This window comes from Eumetopias jubatus, unplaced genomic scaffold, assembly GCF_037043125.1.
Source record: "Eumetopias jubatus isolate StellerSeaLion01/CBP00866 unplaced genomic scaffold, mEumJub1_p1.0 scaffold_13, whole genome shotgun sequence".
NCBI lineage: Eukaryota > Metazoa > Chordata > Mammalia > Carnivora > Otariidae > Eumetopias > Eumetopias jubatus.
Window position 1 is genome coordinate 67,952,094 of NW_028274819.1, and position 20,286 is coordinate 67,972,379.

Below are 20,286 nucleotides of genomic sequence, written 5' to 3' on the forward strand. Positions count from 1 at the left end.
ATAAGTCTCCTTAAATATATGTGTGTACATAGGTATGTGTTGTATGTGTGCATAAGTGTATATGTATGTGTGTGTGTATCTGTATATATATCCTATTGGTTCTGTTTTTCTGAAGAACCCTAATACAATGAGAGAGCAGAGAGACAGAAAGCACTTGGGTTCTTGCAGATATGACTGGAGCTACTGAGTTAATCAACCCCAGTAATCTTTGGTTACTTGTGGTTGAGATAATACAGTTTTCTTCTTGTTTACATCAGTTTTAGTTGGGTTTCCTATGTCTTGCACCAGGAGGCATCATAACTGACCCAGCAACCAAGCAGTAGGATCTTTGTGAAAATTCAGTGGTGGTCAGTAAATACTACTTTTCTTCTCAGCATCTAAGTTATAGTACAAGACTCTTTTGTTAATAATGATAATCCCTTAAGTGGTATAGTCTTCTGTCTGCCACAGAATGCTTCCATAGGCATTCTTTACTAGGCTGAAGATTGAGACACATTTGATTTATCTCTAGCTTTAGCTCCTAACATAGTTGTTGAATGTTTTTTAGACCCTATCTTTTAATGAATTAGTTCTTCCTTAATGTTCACTTGGAAGTAATCATGTAGGAACTGGGCAAGGTAAACTTGACACAATTCTAGATGTGTACCTTGTAGTGTAGTTGTTGGTTATAGAACAGCTCAATTTAGTTCTCCAATGGGCAAACCTTATGTTGAAAGTGATGTGCTCATATATTAACTACCATTATGTGAAACCTATACTGTATTGAAGGTATCATTAACTGAACAACTCATCATATGGACAGTCCCTGACTGTTAGGATTGCCACCAAAGACACAGTTAGGTTGCTTGGAGGGTCTTGGGTAACCCAGGACTCTAGGAAGAGCAATAGAAAATGCTAGATGAGATTCTAAAAAGTAAACAAGAATTTTAAGGATAGCCATCACCAAGTTGCCTCTGCTTGCTGGGGGATATGTTCTATATTACCAGCAACCAGAAACAAGAAAGGGAGAGAAAAGGAAGAGCCCTAAGAGAGCTAATATTATGTATGTGTTGGGGGAATCGGATATGGAGTGGAAGGAGGTTATCAAGGAAAGGGAAGCCTATGGCTTTTTTATCTTTGGGCTTCTTCTAAGAGGAAGAGCCTTTTTAGGGAATAGTCAACTCTTCACCATGACTCTTCTGTAGACTTTGTGAATGAAGGGAATCCTTGACCAAGGAAGCCTTCTTTGTGGTCAGAAAGCCTGTGAGGAAGAGATTAATCATATCTCAACAGCTGTTCCCTAATTTAATCTCTAGAGATTGTAGAATCTAGAAGGTCAGGTATATGGCTCAGGATACTGTATTTTCCATCAAGTACCCCAGGTGATGGTGTTGGTAATTTTTCAGACCCTACCTTATTATGATATGGGGACATCTGAGCTAGGCACCATATTTTGAGGAGACCCCTGGCAGGTAATTACTGTGGCCTAAAATATCTTTGTCAGGCTTTTATTTGTGAGGGTCAGGCATGTAGGTGGGAGAAAGTGGGTCTAGAGAACATGATGCTCAGGTCTTCTCTTCGGGGGGGTCCTTGTGGTCCCCTCTGGGGATCTAACCTTGAACAAAATGCTTGTACAATGTCAGGGCTGCTTCTAGCCCAGTTTCTATGAGAACTAGTAAAGTATCACCTTCTGGTGGACACTACCTGTGGGGTTGATGGCTTGGGGAGAGGAAGAAGGCTAGATTTTAGCCCCACTTACCCACAGTGGGCACATCTGAATACTGTACAGTTTGCTCAAGCATACAGGATGGCCTTACATTATGTGAGGATCATAATAATCTGAGGATTAATAAAAAAATAAAAAAATAAAAAATAGCTCTTGGGGGGGTCCCCAGTGGAGCTCTAAATAAACAGCCCCCTTTTCCCGACTTGTTTGAAACAAGTTGAATAAATAAGTAAATAAGTAAATAAATAAATAAATAAATAAATAAATAAATAAGGCCAAAATATCACCCTAACTAGTGAGAGAAGCTAGGCTGATCGGTAGATGCTACTGCTTGAGTGCAGAAAAGTAGCTGCCTTGTATTCACTGGCTAACGTATGCCAGGTGCTAACCTGACACTATTTCTACCTCCCTTACCCCCCCAAAAACTTGAGGGAGTGAATATTAGGTTCCCCATTCTGTAGATAAGGAAACTGAGTTAGTAAGTAGGAGGAGCATTCAAACCCAGGCCTGACCAGTCCCTACCCTTCCAACTTCTTCTTACTGGCCACGGCAACTTCTGGAGAACCAGCTGAACTTCTACAGGCAGAACCCGATTTAATCAGCCACCCATTCTTAGGAGATTTCCAGAACTATCCCCTGCAGAGCTTTCTCCTTTCCCCAACACTCTCCTTTGGCACAAGCCAAAAAGTCCTGGCTCCTCCAGAAGATGCAGAAATGTGAAAGGCCTCTAGTGCTCCGGTTCCAGGTCATTCTTCATTGCCCCTGGGAGCACTAGGTCTGATGCCAGCACGGATGTACTATTTTGAAACTAAATGCATTTCTCAGAAAACGCAGGCATAGTGCCATTTCAAGGATATATTTTATATCATCACACAGGTCCATGGTCCCACAGTGCAATATCACTGCTGCTGTTTAATCTGGGCCCTACCGCCTATGGAGAAGAGTCGCTTTGTTTAGCCACGGGAGCATGTTGGGAAAACCACACTCATAGACCCGAAGGGCTATTTTGCTCTCATGACTTCTTCCATCATCACAGATATGGCTTTCCATGGGATAGTTCTTGTCTTAGGTAAGCTTCCTCGGAAGCAGAGCCTGAGATGAGTTGTGTTCAAGTGATTTACGGAGTGATTTCAAGGAGAAACCATACAGGACAGGGAAGGGGGGCTAAGCAAGAATTTGGCTTTGGCTTAATCCCATGGGGAGCTCTGGAGCAACAAATTGCACCACAGGGTTAGTGTTGCCTTAAGGTTAGGAGGGCTGGCCTTTTGTGCCTCTGAGACAGTCAGCTATTGGCCACTGGTTGTGGAGGCCACATGAATGTGTACATGTGCACGTAGCCTCCGGGTCAAGGTGGCTCCCTCTTGGCCAAGGGCAATTCTTCAGAGAAGGGGGTAGCTGTCCATTGGATTAGCCAACTTCCCAGCAGCTCGGGGAAACTGCCTGGTGCGCTGGCTGGTAAAGGGATCTAGGCAGGGCACCAACACCAGTTCTGAATCACAAGACACAAAAATCATTTGAATCTGAGTATTGGTTCATTAATCTCAGAGTTCCCAAAGATTATGCCTCATTATGTATTTCTCTCTAAACATGTAATCGGTGAATAAACCAAGGCAAAAACTACATAGTAAATAGTCTTACACTTCCAAGTAGCTGTGACTAAAGATGATGTTCAAGCAACAGTCACCCTATTTTGACATTCAGCTGACCTGCTGAAATATGTAACCAGTACTGCTACAGCATAAATTCCATTTGGTATTCATTTGCAGGACCAATCATACTGCATATAGTCAGTCTTACAGTATGACCAATAGGTGGCACCAGAAACACCCACACTTATTCCAACTAATTGATGCGTTATGTATGTATTTGCTCAAATTTCAATTCCTCTCCACTTAGGTTTTTCATGTTGAAAAGACACTCATAGCATTAAGTCCAAACCAAAACTTGGTAACTTACGGCTTCCCATTTGCTAGTTGACCTCTTGCTTGGAGGGTTATTTGAGTGTTAAAAAAAATAGGGTGATAGGGCCAGTGAATTCAGAAAGAAAACATCTATTCATTAGCAAAAGGAAGGAAAAAAGACTGGAGCCCTGCATCCTTTTCCTTCAAGGTCTTTTGAGTGTATAAATGCTGAAGATTATTAGGAAATATTTGAATAACAGGATAAAAAAGTCAAGGATACTGTCTCCAAAACATGAACTTTATTCCCCACTGAAAACAGGCTTGGATTGTAACCAAGTTGTTCAAGGATTGCCCTGGCCAGTATCTGACTGCAGGGTTCCACTCCGGGAAAGGCCTCTGAGACTGGCTACCATTTGCAAGTGTGTTTCTTTTGAAGTTTGGACTTTATTGTTGGTGGGGGGAAGTCAAGAGGGGGAGGGGGTGCTGCATCTTCCAATTTTTTTCAACAGTCCAGCATTGCACTCTTTTTCCTACATAAGGCTATTCGAAGGAGCAGAACGGACAGAGGAAAAAGTGCTAAACTGAGCAGTAAGCCATGATATACTGAACTGAGCATTAGGCTACTTTCACGATTTGATCTTCCACCCACATTAGAAATGAGGATACTGAGTCTCAGGAAGGTCATCTAGGTCTGGCCAGGACCTCAGTCCAGTTCCTCTGACCGGTTGCAAGGCCCAGCTAAATCTAGACATGCCATGAGCTCACCCTGCAGATTTGGACAAACCATTTCACCTTACTGGGCTTGCACTTCGTGTATAACACGGGAGGCTGATCTGCCTGGCCCCAAAACACCTTCCAGCTACAAACCGCGATACTGAATAGTACGTGTAGAGCGCAGTGTCTTGTGTACTGATTGGGGCTGGAGGTGTGGCTTGGCACCACAGTCAGTAGGAAGGGAGGGTAGAGCTCACTTTGATAGTGTTCCAAAGTGGAAGGTGACACGGCTATTATACAATGCGTTAAACAGTCTGGTTCTTGTATTTTTGGGGAAAAGTAAATACCAGGTCCTGATTAGCGTTTCCTATACCTGTCGTCAGCTTGTGATACTGTAAACACCGTGCCTCTGGGAGCTTGCCTTTCCAAATGAAATGATCCTCGGGTTTGGAATGCCTCTTTTCATGGCATGCTCTTCTGCCATGCATGCCACACATTATTTTCACTGCCCTTCTCTGAACCTTTACTATTTTTGCTTTGCATTTTTGACAGCAAGACTGATTAAAGGGAGATTTTGTTTTTATTTTACTTAAAATGTTCTTCCAAAGGATACATATGGATTCCTTGCTCATACACCTCTCTGTTTTGTGAATAGGAAAAGTCAAGAAAGAGGAAGAGAAGAAACTAACCTGAATGGAGTGCCTACAATGTGTCAGGCTCTCTACTATGTCCACTTGAGAGCTGATCTGTCTTCATCCTCTGGGATGGGAGGCAGTGTGGTGTAATGGCTATGTGCCCCAGCCCTGGCGTCAGACAGACCTGTCTTCTCATCAGGATGCCGTGCACCCCTGGGCAACCTGTGTAACCTGTCAAAGCTTTGGCTTCCTCAATGAGACAACATCCACAAAGTACGTAGGATTAGCCCAAAGTAAGTAATCCATGAATGTAAGCAAACACCATGACTAACACCCCGAAGGGCAGATCTCACACCACTTCACACTAGATCAAAACAAAATAAAACAAAAAAGCAAAAAAACACTGAGGTTCTAGGAAGTTAAGTACAAGTTTTTCGAACCCATAGTGATCTGACATTGCTGCAGTTATCCGTTGTTTCTTCTCCCCTACACCCCTCTTTACCCACAAAACTGCCCTACTCTCCATCCCACATTGTTTGGCTAGAACAGACCTGAACAGTGGCCAGTGTGTGAGCTCTGGAGCCAAATGGCTTGGTTCAAATCTCAACTCTATCACTTATTTGCTATGTCGTTCTGGACAGACTCCTTAACCTTTCTGTGCCTTAGTATTTTTGTCTATCACATGGGGATAATAAAAGTTATTATAAAGACTAAGTAAGCTAATACAAATGAAATGCTAATAACATTGCTTCACACTCTAAGTGCTCAACAAGTATAAAGTATTACTACTTATCTTACCTTATCTGTCTCCTAGGTGTGGGCGCATGATTCAGATCCCACCAGAGTGTCCTGTCTTCTTGTTTACCATGACTGGTCTAGGGCAAGGTCAGCACAATTTTTCTGTAAAGAGCAGATAGCAATACTTTAGGTTTTGTGGGCCAATCTGGTCTCCGTTACCACTACTCCACTTCTGTTGTAGAGGAAAATAGACATAAACAATATGTAAATGAATGGCTGCGGTGTGTCTAGTAAAACTGAAATTTATGGGCACTAAAATTTGAATTTCATATAATTTACAGGTATTAGAAAATGTTATTTTTCTTTTGTGCTTTTTTCCCCCCATTTAAAAATGACAACAGCATTTTGGACACACTGTCCAAAAGCAGGAGGTAGGCTGGATTTGGCCTGTGGGTCATAGTTTGTTGACTCCTAGTCCAAGGAAGGGGCACGTGACCCACAAAAGGCCGAAGTCATGCCTGAGATTTAAAACGTGGACACTGGGAGAGAACATGTGCCTCTTCCTTTTGGATCATGATTTCCATGGCTGTCTTCCTTCCCACATGGTGAGAGGCTGTTTGTGGCAGGAGAGAATGAGGCCAACAGCAAAGAGAATTAGAGCTAAGCAGAGCCAGCTAAGAGAGAGAGAAAAAGAGCCCTGAAAACCTCCTTTGAGCCTCAAGGCTAGCCACCACTACGAATTCCATGAGCCAGTGAATTCCTTTTATTTTTCTTCTAATCAACTTTGAGTCAGGTTTTGATCACCTCTACAGCGAGAGAGCTCTGAGAGAGACGTGTGGGCTTGTTTTCCTCACCCTGCGCAATACTGCCTTACACAATTCTTTAGAAAAAGGCAATCCTAGCATGCATTCTGTACTCATCACAGACCACACAGTTGGGTAAGTGCTTTCACGTGTGAAAAGCACTACTTCTTACTGCAACCCTCTACGGTTGGCATTATTATCCTCATTTTACCAAGAACACAGACCCATCTGATGGCAGTAGATCCACAGATGGCTTGTTCAGATGCAAAGTGCATGGAGTGGTTTGAAGGGAATTTTAAGCGGGGAAGGAATGAGTGGTTCAGGTCTCTTTTCTCACCCACTTCACTCCCCAGGAAAGAATGATGAAGAGTGAATTTTGTCAGGACACACTTAATCCGTTTTCTGGGAAAGAGAGCTTGTCCGGATCAGGAATCCCCACTGTTCCCTCTGTCCGTTCTGGGCACCGGGGAGTCCTAGAGTTCTTGCCCAGTGGCCCAGCCGGCCGAGAGGATGGGAAGCTGAGACACACTGATGAACAGCCTGGGTTAATCCAGGCTGCAGTTTACAACTCCCTCGCAGGGCTGACCCAGGATTTCCTTCAGAAGTATCACTTCACGGCAGCTGGCTGGCTTGACTTTGCCAACTGCTTGACCCCTAGCTGCACAGGAAGCTTCTGCAGGTAGAACGTGGCCTGCCTGAGGAGCCGAGACACCCTAAGCTCCTGAGGAGCAGAGACACCTTGAGCTCCTGAGGACAGAACAGAAAGGCTTGTACAAACAGGGTTTACCTGATGGAGGCTGAGAAAAGAGCCAGGGAAAACTAATCCTCCACCGCCATCCACTAAGCCTCACCTTGATGGATCAGCCCTTGAAGTTTTGGATTGAGGACAAAGAACTACCATATTAATAGCTACGACTTATGGGACAACTACTGTACCTCTTTCCATTTCTTATGAAAGTAGCTGCCATTGTTTTTTGAGCAATCGCTCTGTGCTAGGCACTTCACTTATGTGATTCTTAGTCATCTTAACACCCCTACAAAGTAGACAAGAAATAGTACCTGCTCTTTTATGGACAAGGTAACTGAGATGACTAGAGGTTAAGAAATGATGAACACGAGGAAGGGAGGGGAGCTTGTACCCAATCAGTCTCTACTTCACTCCCCCTGCCAATGGGGATGAGGGATTAAATGAGAAGAGGGGGGCAATTCTTTCCCAGCCCTCAGTAGTTGGTCAGGAGGTCAGGAGGGGTCAAGCCACCCGAATAGAAATGGGGCTTGAGGCGTGAGTCCCTCCTGAGGCTCTGGGCCTCTTTGAAGGCAGGGATGATTGTTATTTTGTGTTTCCCTGGTGTACCCTCAGCATAACTCATCCTTGGCCCTGAGCCAGGGCACAAAAAAAAAGTGTTTGTTGAATGAATGAGTAAATGAGTCCAAGTGTCTGCTTTCTGTAACACAGGAAATGGCTGAGGGGACCCTGACTCGATGAGGTCTTCTCTTTGTTTAAGTTGCTTTCGAGAACTCTAAGAAGTCAGGGGGGCTCTTAGGGTCATCCATGCTACTGTTCGGTGCGGTGGAGTAGAAATTTACCCAATTTCACAGGTCATTTCATGGGCAGTGATTAACCTAAGGACACTGAGGTGGCCTGCAAGAGTCTACGCATCTTCAAAAACACCTCCTACTAGACTGCTGAAGAATACTTCGGAGCAGGAAAAAGGTCTGATTCCACAAACTTTCTGTAGGCCTTTTTTTTTTCTTCTGAAACTTAATAAGGCAGTGTTCAAGTCAAGTGCTGGATGCTGAAAAAGTTAAGCAGAGACCTCTAGCAGGCAAGTCTTTCCAATGGGGAAAGGATACAGGAGGGAAAATTTAGGCAAAAAGGTCAAAAATTGGTACTTTGACTATTTTCTGCCTAGCAGGTGAGCCCTGAACCAAATTCCCCTTTGCTTGCTCTTTGGGGCAAGGCTGAGTTAGCAAGCTATAAATTCCACTAGTGTAAGTGTGAGGAATATGGAGATGAATGTGGGGAAGTCTTCGTTCCAGAGGAAAGGGCATGACAGTGGGCCAGCTGGAGATGGAAGACAGAACATATCCCAAGCGCGAGCCAACGGAGATTTGAAATTAGAATCTGGGCTCAACCTGCATCTAGGTTTTAAGAACTCTGTAAGTGGATAGGGCTGTCAAGTAGTTGGAGGAAATTTTCTAGAGACCTGAAGTGACACAGCATTAATTGGCCAAGAAAAATGATCAGCATAGTTATCTGATCATTTGAGTCAATGTATCTTCTTGGCAAAGAGGAGCATTTGTGCAGGGCTCTAGGAGCTGGAGGGGAAAGGGCAACCGAAGAGGAGAGCCCTGTGAAGGTGAGCAGGAGGAGGTCAGCTGGTGCCTAGAGAAGCCCATCTGGCTTTGCCATCAAAGGCAGCTTGATGGAGACGGGTTGTCTAAACAACGTGCCAAATTTCTGGTGGGTTGTGGATGACGCCCTCCCATAGAACTCATGACCTGGGATCCAGGCCTGGAGCTTACTTTGGAACTTGCTCTGGAGGATCATTTTTATTGGGAAGTGTGGTTTGGAATGTAAAACTGTTGAGAACTCTATCTTTGAAGATCAATGTTTGCTGGCACAAACTAAGGCGCTTTGGGTTCTTGGATATTGCCTCTTTCCTTACCGTGATTAGACTAGGTATAAAACAATGCCTATGTGGGAACTAGGAATTCAGGGATGATGACCCTCTTAAGGTTTGTTTGGAGTGCAGGGGTTAAAACTGTGCTCTCTTAACATGAACTCACCCGGTCATTGGGTGGGTGAACAGCAGGAAAGGTATCGCATTAATGGCCAGAAATGGGGACTCTGGACCAACTCTGCCGTTCATGTGTGAAGTTGGTCAGGCCATTGACCCTCTTCATGTCTCATTTTCCTTACTTTTAACGTGGAGATACTACTATCTTCTTGTCAAAGTGAAATAAAGTAATAAGTGACCAAGTGCTTTTTTAAGTATAAAAATCGATTCGACTGCATTATATGAAAAAGGCCCGAGAGTCTGCATTTAAATCCCAGTTCTGTGATTTGCCACCTGTATAATCTTAGACATACTTCTTAACTGTCAGTGCCTCGATTCCCTGATCTCTAAGCACCTCTCTCAGAAAGGTGTTGTGGAGATAGAATAATGTAGGTGAAGCACCTGGCTTATAGATGGGACTTATAAATGATACTGGTTGTGATTATGACTCTTATCAAGCAAGATAGACATGCTAAGTTTTTACACTAGTACTTAACCTGGTATATGGTACATTCTGATCATTATTATCATTATCCTTAATGTTTCTACCAGATATGAAAACCATGTAAACCATGTAGAACATTTAGAGACAGAATTTCTCTTGCCTCTCTAGAGAATGGCTGAGTAAAACAGAAGTAAATCCAGTCTATGCAGAGAGCAACCTGGCCTTTATTGGACCTAAAGCTTTTCCCACCACCCCCAGAAATCCTGTTGCATAAGAGTTTTTATTTTATTCAAATGGGAACAATGAATGGACTAAAACCACTAATAGTATTTAATTCATAGGAAAAACCCAAACTGGGGATAGGCCTTTGACATGATTTCTCAGCAATAACCTAGTGGTAACCACAGCCAGACAAGACTAATGTTCTGCCAGAAGCCTCAAAGCCAGGGTGGTGTCCTTTCTCTAACTCACCACAAGAGATTATACCAAAGCAGTGGGGTAGAAGGAGCCCATATTTTAAAAATTACAGGACAAAGGAACTGGAGTCCAAAATATTCATAGGCAGGATGTATAATAATCTCATAATATCCATAACTGCTAAGGGAGAACTAACAACACCAGCATGCTTTATCTGGTAAAACAAAAAGAAAATGGTAGGGAAACAAAATTGGTTAAGCTTTCTAGAAAGCTCATAAAACACCTAGATATTTCTTTTTCTAGCCCAAGGGTTTAATGGTTACATCTAAGTTTTTTTTTTTTTTCTGCCCATTACATTTTTTGGAGGCAGGTCTATTTTTGTGTTTAATGAGTTTCTGAAAACGTACATGAAAAGTTTAATATATGAAAATCAAGCAATAGCCTTATGTATTATGTGGGGATTTTTATCCTCAAGAGCTAAAAAAAAAAAAAGGTAATGTCCCTAGTAGATGTTATAAATGTTTTAATCTTGGATTGAAAATAGAAACCTGAATGTTAATACAATATATGTGATTGTTAAAAATGTTCAAAACACAAATTAAACATTAAATACAGGCAATAGAATTTCTTTTTTTAAATTTTATTTTATTATGTTATGTTAGTCACCATACATTACATCATTAGTTTTTGATGTAGTGTTTCATGATTCATTATTTGCGTATAACACCCAGTGGTGCATGCAATACATGCCCTCCTTAATAACCATCCCTGGGCTGACCCATCCCCCCCTAAAAACCCTCAGTTTGTTTCTCAGAGTCCATAGTCTCTCATGGTTCATCTCCCCCTCTGATTCCCCCACTTCATTTTTCCCTTCCTACTATCTTCTTCTTTTTTTTAAAACATATAATGTATTATTTGTTTCAGAGGTACAGGTCTGTGATTCAACAGTCTTACACAATTCACAGCGCTCACCATAGCACATACAACCCAGTGTCCATCACCCAGCCACCCCATCCCTCCCACCCCTCACCACTCCAGCAACCCTCAGTTTGTTTCCTGAGATTAAGAGTCTCTTATGGTTTCTCTCCCTCTCTGGTTTCATCTTGTTTCATTTTTTCCTCCCTTCCCCTATGGTCCTCTGTCTTGTTTCTCAAATTCCTCATATCAGTGAGGTCATATGATACCTGTCTTTCTCTGATTGACTTATTTTGCTTAGCATAATACCCTCTAGTTCCATCCACGTCGTTGCAAATGGCAAGATTTCGATTTTTGATGGCTGCATAATATTCCATTGTATATATATACCACATCTTCTTTATCCATTCATCTGTTGACGTTGCAAATGGCAAGATTTCAATTTTTTGATGACTTCATAATATTCCATTGTATGTATATACCACATCTTCTTTATCCATTAATCTGTTGATGGACGTCTTGGCTCTTTCCATAGTTTAGCTATTGTGGACATTGCTGCTATAAACATTGGGCTGCACGTACCCCTTTGGATCATTACATTTGTATCTTTGGAGTAAATACCCAGTAGTGCAATTACTGGGTTGTAGGGTATCTCTATTTTCAACTTTTTGAGGAACCTCCATACTGTTTTCCAGAGTGGCTGCACCAGCTTCCATTCCCACCAATAGTGTAGGAGGGTTCCCCTTTCTCCACATCCTCGCCAACATCTGCTGTTTCCTGACTTGTTAATTTTAGCCATTCTGACTGGTGTGAGGTTGTATCTCATTGAGGTTTTGATTTGGATTTCCCTGATGCCGAGAGATGTTGAACACTTTTTCATGTGTCTGTTGGCCATTTGGATGTCTTCTTGGCAGAAATGTCTGTTCATGTCTTCTGCCCATTTCTTGATTGGATTATTTGTTCTTTGGGTGTTGAGTTTGATAAGTTCTCTATAGATTTTTGATACTAGCCCTTTATCTGATACGTCATTTGCAAATATCTTCTCCCATTCTGTTGGTTGTCTTTGGTTTTGTTGACTGTTTCCTTTGCTGTACAAAAGCTTTTTATCTTGGTGAAGTCCCAAGAGTTCATTTTTGCCCTTGCTTCCCTTGCCTTTGGCAATGTGTCTAGGAAGAAGTTGCTGCGGCTGAGGTAGAAGAGGTTGCTGCCTGTGTTCTCCTCAAGGATTTTGATGGATTCCTGTCTCACATTTAGGTCTTTCATCCATTTTGAGTCTATTTTTGTGTGTGGTGTAAGGAAATGGTCCAGTTTCATTCTTTTGCATGTAGCTGTCCAATTTTCCTAACACCATTTGTTGAAGAGACTGTCTTTTTTCCATTGGACATTCTTTCCTGCTTTGTCCAAGATGAGTTGACCATAGAGTTGAGGGTCCATTTCTGGGCTCTCTATTCTGTTCCACTGATCTATGTGTCTGTTTTTGTGCCAGTACCATACTGTCTTAATGATTACAGCTTTGTAATAGAGCTTGAAGTCTGGAATTGTGACAGGCCATAGAATTTCTTATCTAATGTAATTTTTTACTTCAAAATTCTGCTCCTAGCCTACTTGAAATGACATTTTGCAGACATAAGATATTGATTTCGTGTTAGGAAGGAGGACTTTCTGATGGTAAATTTTCACTGGTTTGGGCAGCATATTTTGCATTGGAATGAACAGACTAATAAATGGATTATGAGGCTATCAGTTTTCTGCCAAGTTTCTATCTTGGATTAAGATGGTGGAATGATCATACAAGTAAATCTTGTTTCTTCTACCTTCCAAAGGTCTTAAAATAACATACATGATAATAAAAAGGAATTAGGGTGGGCATATTTAGCAAAAAAAAAAATTGAAAAATACAGGACACCCAGTTAAATATGGATTTCAGGTAAACAAAGAATAATTTTTTAGTAGAAATATGTCCTAAATGAAGTATTTTGGACTTACTGCATTTTATCTGGCAACCATAAAAAGAATAAATCCATAACACTGTACCATTACTAGATCATAGCTATGAAGAATTCTTGGATTGCATCAGATTGGATTTGTCTTACATTTCTACTTCTAGGTATTTACCCAATAGAAATGAAAAAATATGTCCACAGAAACATCTGTACAATAATATTCACAGCAGCTTTATTTGTAATAGTCAAAAATCTAGAAACCACCAAATGCTCATCAGTGGTCTTATGGATAAACAATTTGCATTTCTAACAAGTTCCCAGGTTTTGCTGATGCTGTCAGCTCAGGCACCATAACTGGAGAACTACCGTTCTAGAGAAATCTATAAAAAATAGATCAGAGCAGAAAGAAAACGGTTAAAAGAAACTCCCAGCTCAGAGTTAGGATGACTACAAGTCAAGAGCAGTAGGGGGCTCTGAGATACTTAATTATCGGGATCATTAATGACAATATAATTAATTATAGACCAGCATTCAGAGTAGCAAAGCCAGTCATGTCTTTGACCCCACCATCAGCACCACCATGGCCAGTAGCAGCAGAAGGCTTAAACCCTGAGATAAAACCCCTAAGAGAATATCCCTTCAAATAGTGTGGAGAGGGATAGTGATGTGGGGGGTGGGGGGAGGGATAGAGGGCTAAGAGAGATAAATAAAAAATTCCAAAATGGACTCAGAAGGAATAAAATATCTGAGTCATCTTTGCTGAGGTGAAAAATTCATTGAAGTCCAACAGTGCCAGGCAATGAGAGCAGGAGGTGAGAGCCGAGAGGGTAAGGTGTCTTCAGCCTGTCTTCTCCATGTCCAAGTCCCTGGAGTGGAGTCTCTTGGTCAAGGTCTTACCCACTTAAGTGAAGATCACAGCCACCCTGCCTTTTTGGGGAGAACCCATGGGGGGAAACGAGTCCCAGCAGCTGTAGAGGGAGCCCATGCCAGTCCCCCAAATCATAAAAATATGAACAGACAACCAGGGATTCCCAGGCATCTGGGGATCACCAGACGTCAAGACTAAGAAGGAACAAGATGAACAAACGACCAGAGGAAGCAGAAATAACTCTGGGAGCAGAGGAGAACTTGAAAGAAATACAAATTTGTGTCAGTAGGAGATTATTTGAGAGGTTATCCCATGCATCAAACAAAAACCCAAACAATCATAGCCTAAGACTGCCAGAGAAACGGAAGAAAAACTAAACATGGCCGAGTACTGTGTTGCTTACTGTTTTCCTCCTGTTTTCTTTGTAAATCATAATGGCTGAGTGCAATAAGATATGCACAAAAACTCTGAAATAGGAAAAGATGTGACCCTGCCAAAGCAGAGCTGTGGGTTGGCAGGTGGTGCAGCCATGGGATACCTCAAATTGCTCGTTAAATTGCAATTGTAGGAAATTCCCAATTCGGTGTGGGAAAGGCATTTTAGGGGTGGCATAGATAATGTGTGAAAATCGACTTGTAGAAAACTTGAATATGTGAAAGTTAAGGACCATCTGTGTCCACATTCCACTTGGCTTTCCCCAGAGCTTAGTGATATAAATCCTTCAGCTGAAATTCAAGGTCACCATAACGATAACTAATATCTATATATCACTTTACCACCTAGTTTACAAAACACTTTTACTCATTATCCTACTCAATCCTTATCCCGGGAGGCAGTGAATATCCTTATTCTACCCTTAAGGGAACAGGGGCAACCAGCAATTTTTATCTTCCTTCCAGGAAATATAGAGACTAGTCAGAAATGCAATTTTGCAAATTGTTTCCCAAAGGGTGTTCTGCATGCAGATTGTTGATCCCATAGGACAGTGGTTCTCAGACTCTAGTGAGCATCAGAATTGCCTGGATAGCTTGTAAAAAAATACAGATTGCCCCTTCCCTCCCCACGCCCCACCCCCACCCCCACCTCCCAGTTTCTGATTCAGTAGGTCCGGGGTGGAGCCTGACAATTTGCATTTCCAACAGCATTCCCAATGACACTGCTGTTGGTCCAGGGCACACACTTTGAGAACCACTACCATAAAATATTCTCTAAAGAAGGGGTTCCATGGTCAAATTCAGAGATATTTACTATGTAATAGAATACAAAATAGCTTCAGCTCTGAAAAGGAAAATGTAGGAAAAAAGAGTAGTTGTACTAAACTAATAAGATTGTGAATAATTTTTATCTAAAAGTTCTTTTTAAATGTCATGAATGTCTTCTAAACTAAAATGGAGGGGGAGGATATAATGTACTGAAAAATAAAATGAAAGATCATCTACAAATCTTAATGAAAAATTCTTAATGATTTAGGAGAAAGTTTATGATGAATGATGTGATCTTAACCATAGACCTTAAAATAGATTGATCTTTTTCTGTGTCGGGGGGTGGAGAGAGAGAGGAAGACAGTGGTTATCTTTGGATTTTGAGCATATGCATAAATTTTAGTTTCTTCTTTGGACTTTCTACAGTATGTGCATATTATTTGCACAGTCAGGAAAATAAATATGTAATTTTTTTAAAAGGTGCTTACACTCTATAGGCATCTCAATTTTAAAAAGATCCCTATTTTTTTTTAAGACCACCTTTAAGCACTCTCTGATAAAATTACACATTTCTTATAACATAATTCATACAAAAGGCAATTTGGGGCTATTTACTAGTGCAAAAAATCAATGGGGATCAAATTACCACATTTCATTGCATAGAGGCTGTAAGGAAGGCACGTTTAAACTAGACTGTTCTTTTCTCTTCTTTTTTCTTGTTTCCCATAATAATCTAATTTCTCCTTACCTACTAGTCTTCTGTATTTTACTCAACTGTGTTTGAAAACTGCCCCAAAGTTACTGGCCAATTTTTGATATTCATACATTACAATGAACGTCTTGTTAATTTCAGGAAAAGAGGAGTAAAACCATGCCTATTGTGATACGCTGATAGGAACAACCACGTGCTAGAAGACTGTTCCTGCAGGACAAGTTCATACTATACAAGTTCCATTGCACGGAAAATATTCCCCCCGAGAGAAAGAATAGAGTTCAAAATTAGCTGAATTTCAAAACATTTCCCAGGAAGAAGACCTTCAGCGTTGCCCTGGCGGAACGGAGACAGGCCCTCTGGTTGGAGATATGTGTAACACACCGACTTACTGTGACCTAGGAAAGGCCGCCAAGGATGTCTTCAATAAAGGATATGGATTTGGCATGGTTAAAATAGATCTGAAAACCAAGTCCTGTAGTGGAGTGGAATTTTCTACTTCTGGTCATGCTTACACTGATACAGGAAAAGCGTCAGGCAACCTAGAGACCAAATATAAGGTCTGTAACTATGGACTTACCTTCACCCAGAAATGGAACACAGACAATACTCTCGGAACAGAAATTTCTTTGGAGAATAAGTTGGCTGAAGGGTTGAAACTGACTCTTGATACCATAGTTGTACCGAACACAGGAAAGAAGAGTGGAAAATTGAAGGCCTCTTATAAACGGGATTGTTTCAGTCTTGGCAGTAATGTTGATATAGATTTTTCTGGACCAACCATCTATGGCTAGGCTGTGTTAGCCTTTGAGGGTTGGCTTGCTGGCTATCAGATGAATTTTGACACAGCCAAATCCAAACTGTCACAGAATAATCTCACCCTGGGTTATAAGGCTGCAGACTTCTAGCTGCACACTCATGTGAATGATGGCACTGAATTTGGAGGGTCTATCTACCAGAAGGTTAATGAGAAGACTGAAACGTCAATAAATCTTGCTTGGACGGCTGGCAGTAACAATACCCATTTTGGCATCACTGCTAAATACAAGCTAGATTGTAGAACTTCTCTATCTGCTAAAGTAAATAATGCCAGCCTGATTGGACTGGGTTATACTCAGACCCTTCAACCTGGTGTCAAACTGACCCTATCAGCTTTAATCGACGGAAAGAACTTCAAAGCAGGAGGTCACAAGGTTGGGTTGGGATTTGAACTAGAAGCTTAATGTGATTTTGAGTAAAGCATTCGATTTGTCCCTGGAGGTGAAGAGAACCCACTATGTTTTGGCCTTAAAATTCTGTGAAATTTCAAAAGTGTGAACTTTTATTCTTCCAAAGAATTATAATCCTCCCCACACTGAACTCTAGAGATCGCAAGTCCATCCTAAGAGAGGTACTTGAAGGCATGCCTGGAAGTTGTCATATTTGTGCCACATTTCAGTTGAGTTCCGCAGGGTTATTTTAAATGTGTTCCTCAGCGACAATGTAGTGTCATGTTACAAAGGAAATGACCCGATCCTCCAGTTTGTACATCACGTCCTGCATGTCCCACACCACTTTTTCATGACTTTTTAATATATTGATCTCTGTGCTGTAGTGGAATCTTTGGTTTTGCATCAGAGTAAAATAAAATAAACCCATCACATTTGGAACATAAAAAAAAAAACATTTCCCGGATAGACTCAATACAATTTTTTTTTTTTTTTTTTTGCAATAGGTAGCTTAAATCAGATTGGGGCTGCTTAAAATGACTACCAATGGTTCTTATTTCTGTAATATATTCATGAAAATACCCCTTCAAAAATGCAGTTAATGCATATGTTGCATACTGTTAGGTGCCCAATTTTGTCAGAGCTACAAGAAGTTCCCTACCATGAAAGAGCATCTCTCTAAATTGGTAGAGGTAAAATCCATACATAAGAAACAAAGAGACAGATGAAGGACACTATAAATGAGCAACTCAGTGAAGTTAGCCCATGAAACAAGGGCAGGAGCCATATCCCAATCATCTCCAAAGCTCTCTGGACACTGCTAACAGAGACACTACTAACAGAGAAGTGATAGTTCAGGGTGTTTGGCAGTGTAGCAATTCCTAAAGGATTTAAAAATCTCCTAAATTAAAGTGGATTTTTGTTTAGACAAGTCTTCAGTAAGGAGGCATTTCTTTTTTCCTTCTTTCTCCTACTGCTTTCAGCCCTCAGTACATTTCCTATTCCACCATGAGCTAGTGAGGGAAACAGACATGAGGGAGCATTTCCTCTAGGGAAGTCTGGTAGCTAGGATGCTCTTGGCCACCAGAGAAAACCCACTCAAGTAGACAGAATAAAAAGGAAATCCCCTATCTCACAAGATAGGAAACAGAGTGAGGACGGGTTCCAGGTGTACTGGGGTTAGTGGTTTCTGCCAATGGACCAGGTTCCTTTATCTGGCACCCACCGGCTCCCTCCTCAGGCGGGTAGCAATATGGCTGCTGCAGTCCCAGGAGGTGCTGTCCCAGATACAGACAAAGTAGAGAGCAGGGGCAGGCAAACTGTGACCCGTGGGCCAAATCCAGACCATCACCTGATTCTGTAAATAAGGTTTTATGGGGACACATCTCTAGGAGTTCCTTTACATATTGTCTGTGGCTGCTTCCACTCTAGAACAGAAGAATTGAGTAGCTGAGACCAAGAATTTGAAAAGTTCTCCGAAAGCCAGGCCAGGCCAGACCACTGCTGTGCATCACTCACATAGCCAGTCCTGCCTCTAAGGAGCCATCCATCCATCCACCCGCCCATTGACCCGTACTTTCACAAACATTGCTGGGATACTGTGTCTCTGCATGGGTACTTTCAGCTGAGGTGCACACACACTCACACACACGCATGCACATACACACAGAGCACTATTTTAAGAGAAAGCGATCCCAGACACTTGATTCTCAGAAACTTGTTTCTGAACTGCTTGACCCTTAACATTTCTAAACCCGTTTCTTTTTTTTAAAGATTTTATTTATTTATTTGACAGAGAGAGACACAGTGAGAGAGGGAACACAAGCAGGGGGAGTGGGAGAGGGAGAAGCAGGCTTCCCGCAGAGTAGGGAGCCTGATAAGGGACTCGATCCCAGGACCCTGGGATCATGACCTGAGCCAAAGGCAGACACTTGATGACTGAGCCACCCAGGTGCCCCCAAACCCCTGTTTCTTCTTGCTCCCAGTCCTTGGACTAATCATTCTCTAACCTGTCCTCCTCCTTCAGGCTCAGGTGTCTGTCTTCATGGGGCTGCCTTGCATACTGAGCCTGATAGTTTAATAAACTAAGACTGTGAGGGTGCCAGACCTGGCGAAGAGAGGAAGGGAACTTCGAATAGCATCATGGAGGGTCTCCTGTGAGCCACGCATGACTCCAGGCATACTACATGCTTCCTAGCTTCACATCTGAAGTCAGGGGCAGGCAGGCAGGCATGCAGCTGGGGATGGGTATGTGGAAGGACCCTTTCATTAAGAGTTCCTAGAGAAAGATTGTTTCTCCAATTTGTTTAACAATTAACTGGGATCTTCTCATGCTCAGGCTCCTGCTAAACTAGATATTCTTTCTAGTCTTTCCCTTTCCTAGTCTCTCTGAGTCCTTGGAAAATTAAAATTAGAGTGAAACCAGAGATGGCTCTGAAAAAATATTCCCTGACTTATTCTTAAAAGGGCCTTGTGCAAAGTGTTAACAATACCGAACCCAGAGGGAATGATATCAGTTCTCTGGGAAATGAACTGTGAAGAGAACCATCATTTTTTTTGAGCATCTACTATGTGATTTGTATATTAATCCCATCTCATATTCACAGTAAGCCTGTGATATATTGAAATTACTTAAAAATAGTATTCACTGCAAAATGCAGAAAAGCTAACTACAGTGACAAAAAATTAAGTAGTGCAGTAGGTGATGCTGGCATCGATTCAGCTTCTCAGTGATGACATCTAGTGATGACAACTAGTTCCTTTTTCTGCATCATTAACCTTAGCAAGTTGACATTCAGTCTTATGCTTGTTGTCTCTTAATTGCAAGATGGCTGCCTTAGCTCCAGATATCACTTCCATATTCAAGGTAGAATTAAGAGGGAAGTACAGGGCTGGCCACATTAGTCTCCATTTTATCAGGAAAGCAGAAACTTTCTTAGAAACCTATGAGACTTCTACGTAGGTATCATTGGCCAAAGCTGGATCGCATGGATACCTTTAGTTGCAGAGGAACTGGAGAAAATCGGAATAGAATTGTCAGGTGCCCTTAGACTATGGATGGGCAAACAACAACCAAATCTGGACCACAGTCTGTTTTTGTAAATAAAGTTTGGTCTCAACACAGCCGCATGCATTCATTTATGTACTGTCTCTGGCTATTTTCATTCAACAGCAGCAGAGTTGTGGCAAAGAGTCAACGGTCTGCCAAGTCTAATTATTTACTATCTGCCCTTCTGCAGAAACGTTTACCAATTTCTGCCATAAGCCACTCATGAGCCATCACCTAAGTTAGGCACTTCT

General features: G+C 41.9%; 1 pseudogene across 1 annotated transcript in view; it reads left to right on the top strand.

Annotated features, from left to right (window-relative positions):
* The window catches only part of LOC114226633 (non-selective voltage-gated ion channel VDAC3 pseudogene), a 28,944-nt pseudogene extending 11,855 nt beyond the window's left edge, over positions 1–17,089 (top strand). The window contains exons 3-4 of the transcript XR_015766697.1: positions 4,976–5,228; positions 15,920–17,089. The product of XR_015766697.1 is annotated as a non-selective voltage-gated ion channel VDAC3 pseudogene (transcript). The remainder of the gene's footprint in view (positions 1–4,975; positions 5,229–15,919) is intronic.
* Positions 17,090–20,286: the final 3,197 nt, after the last annotated feature.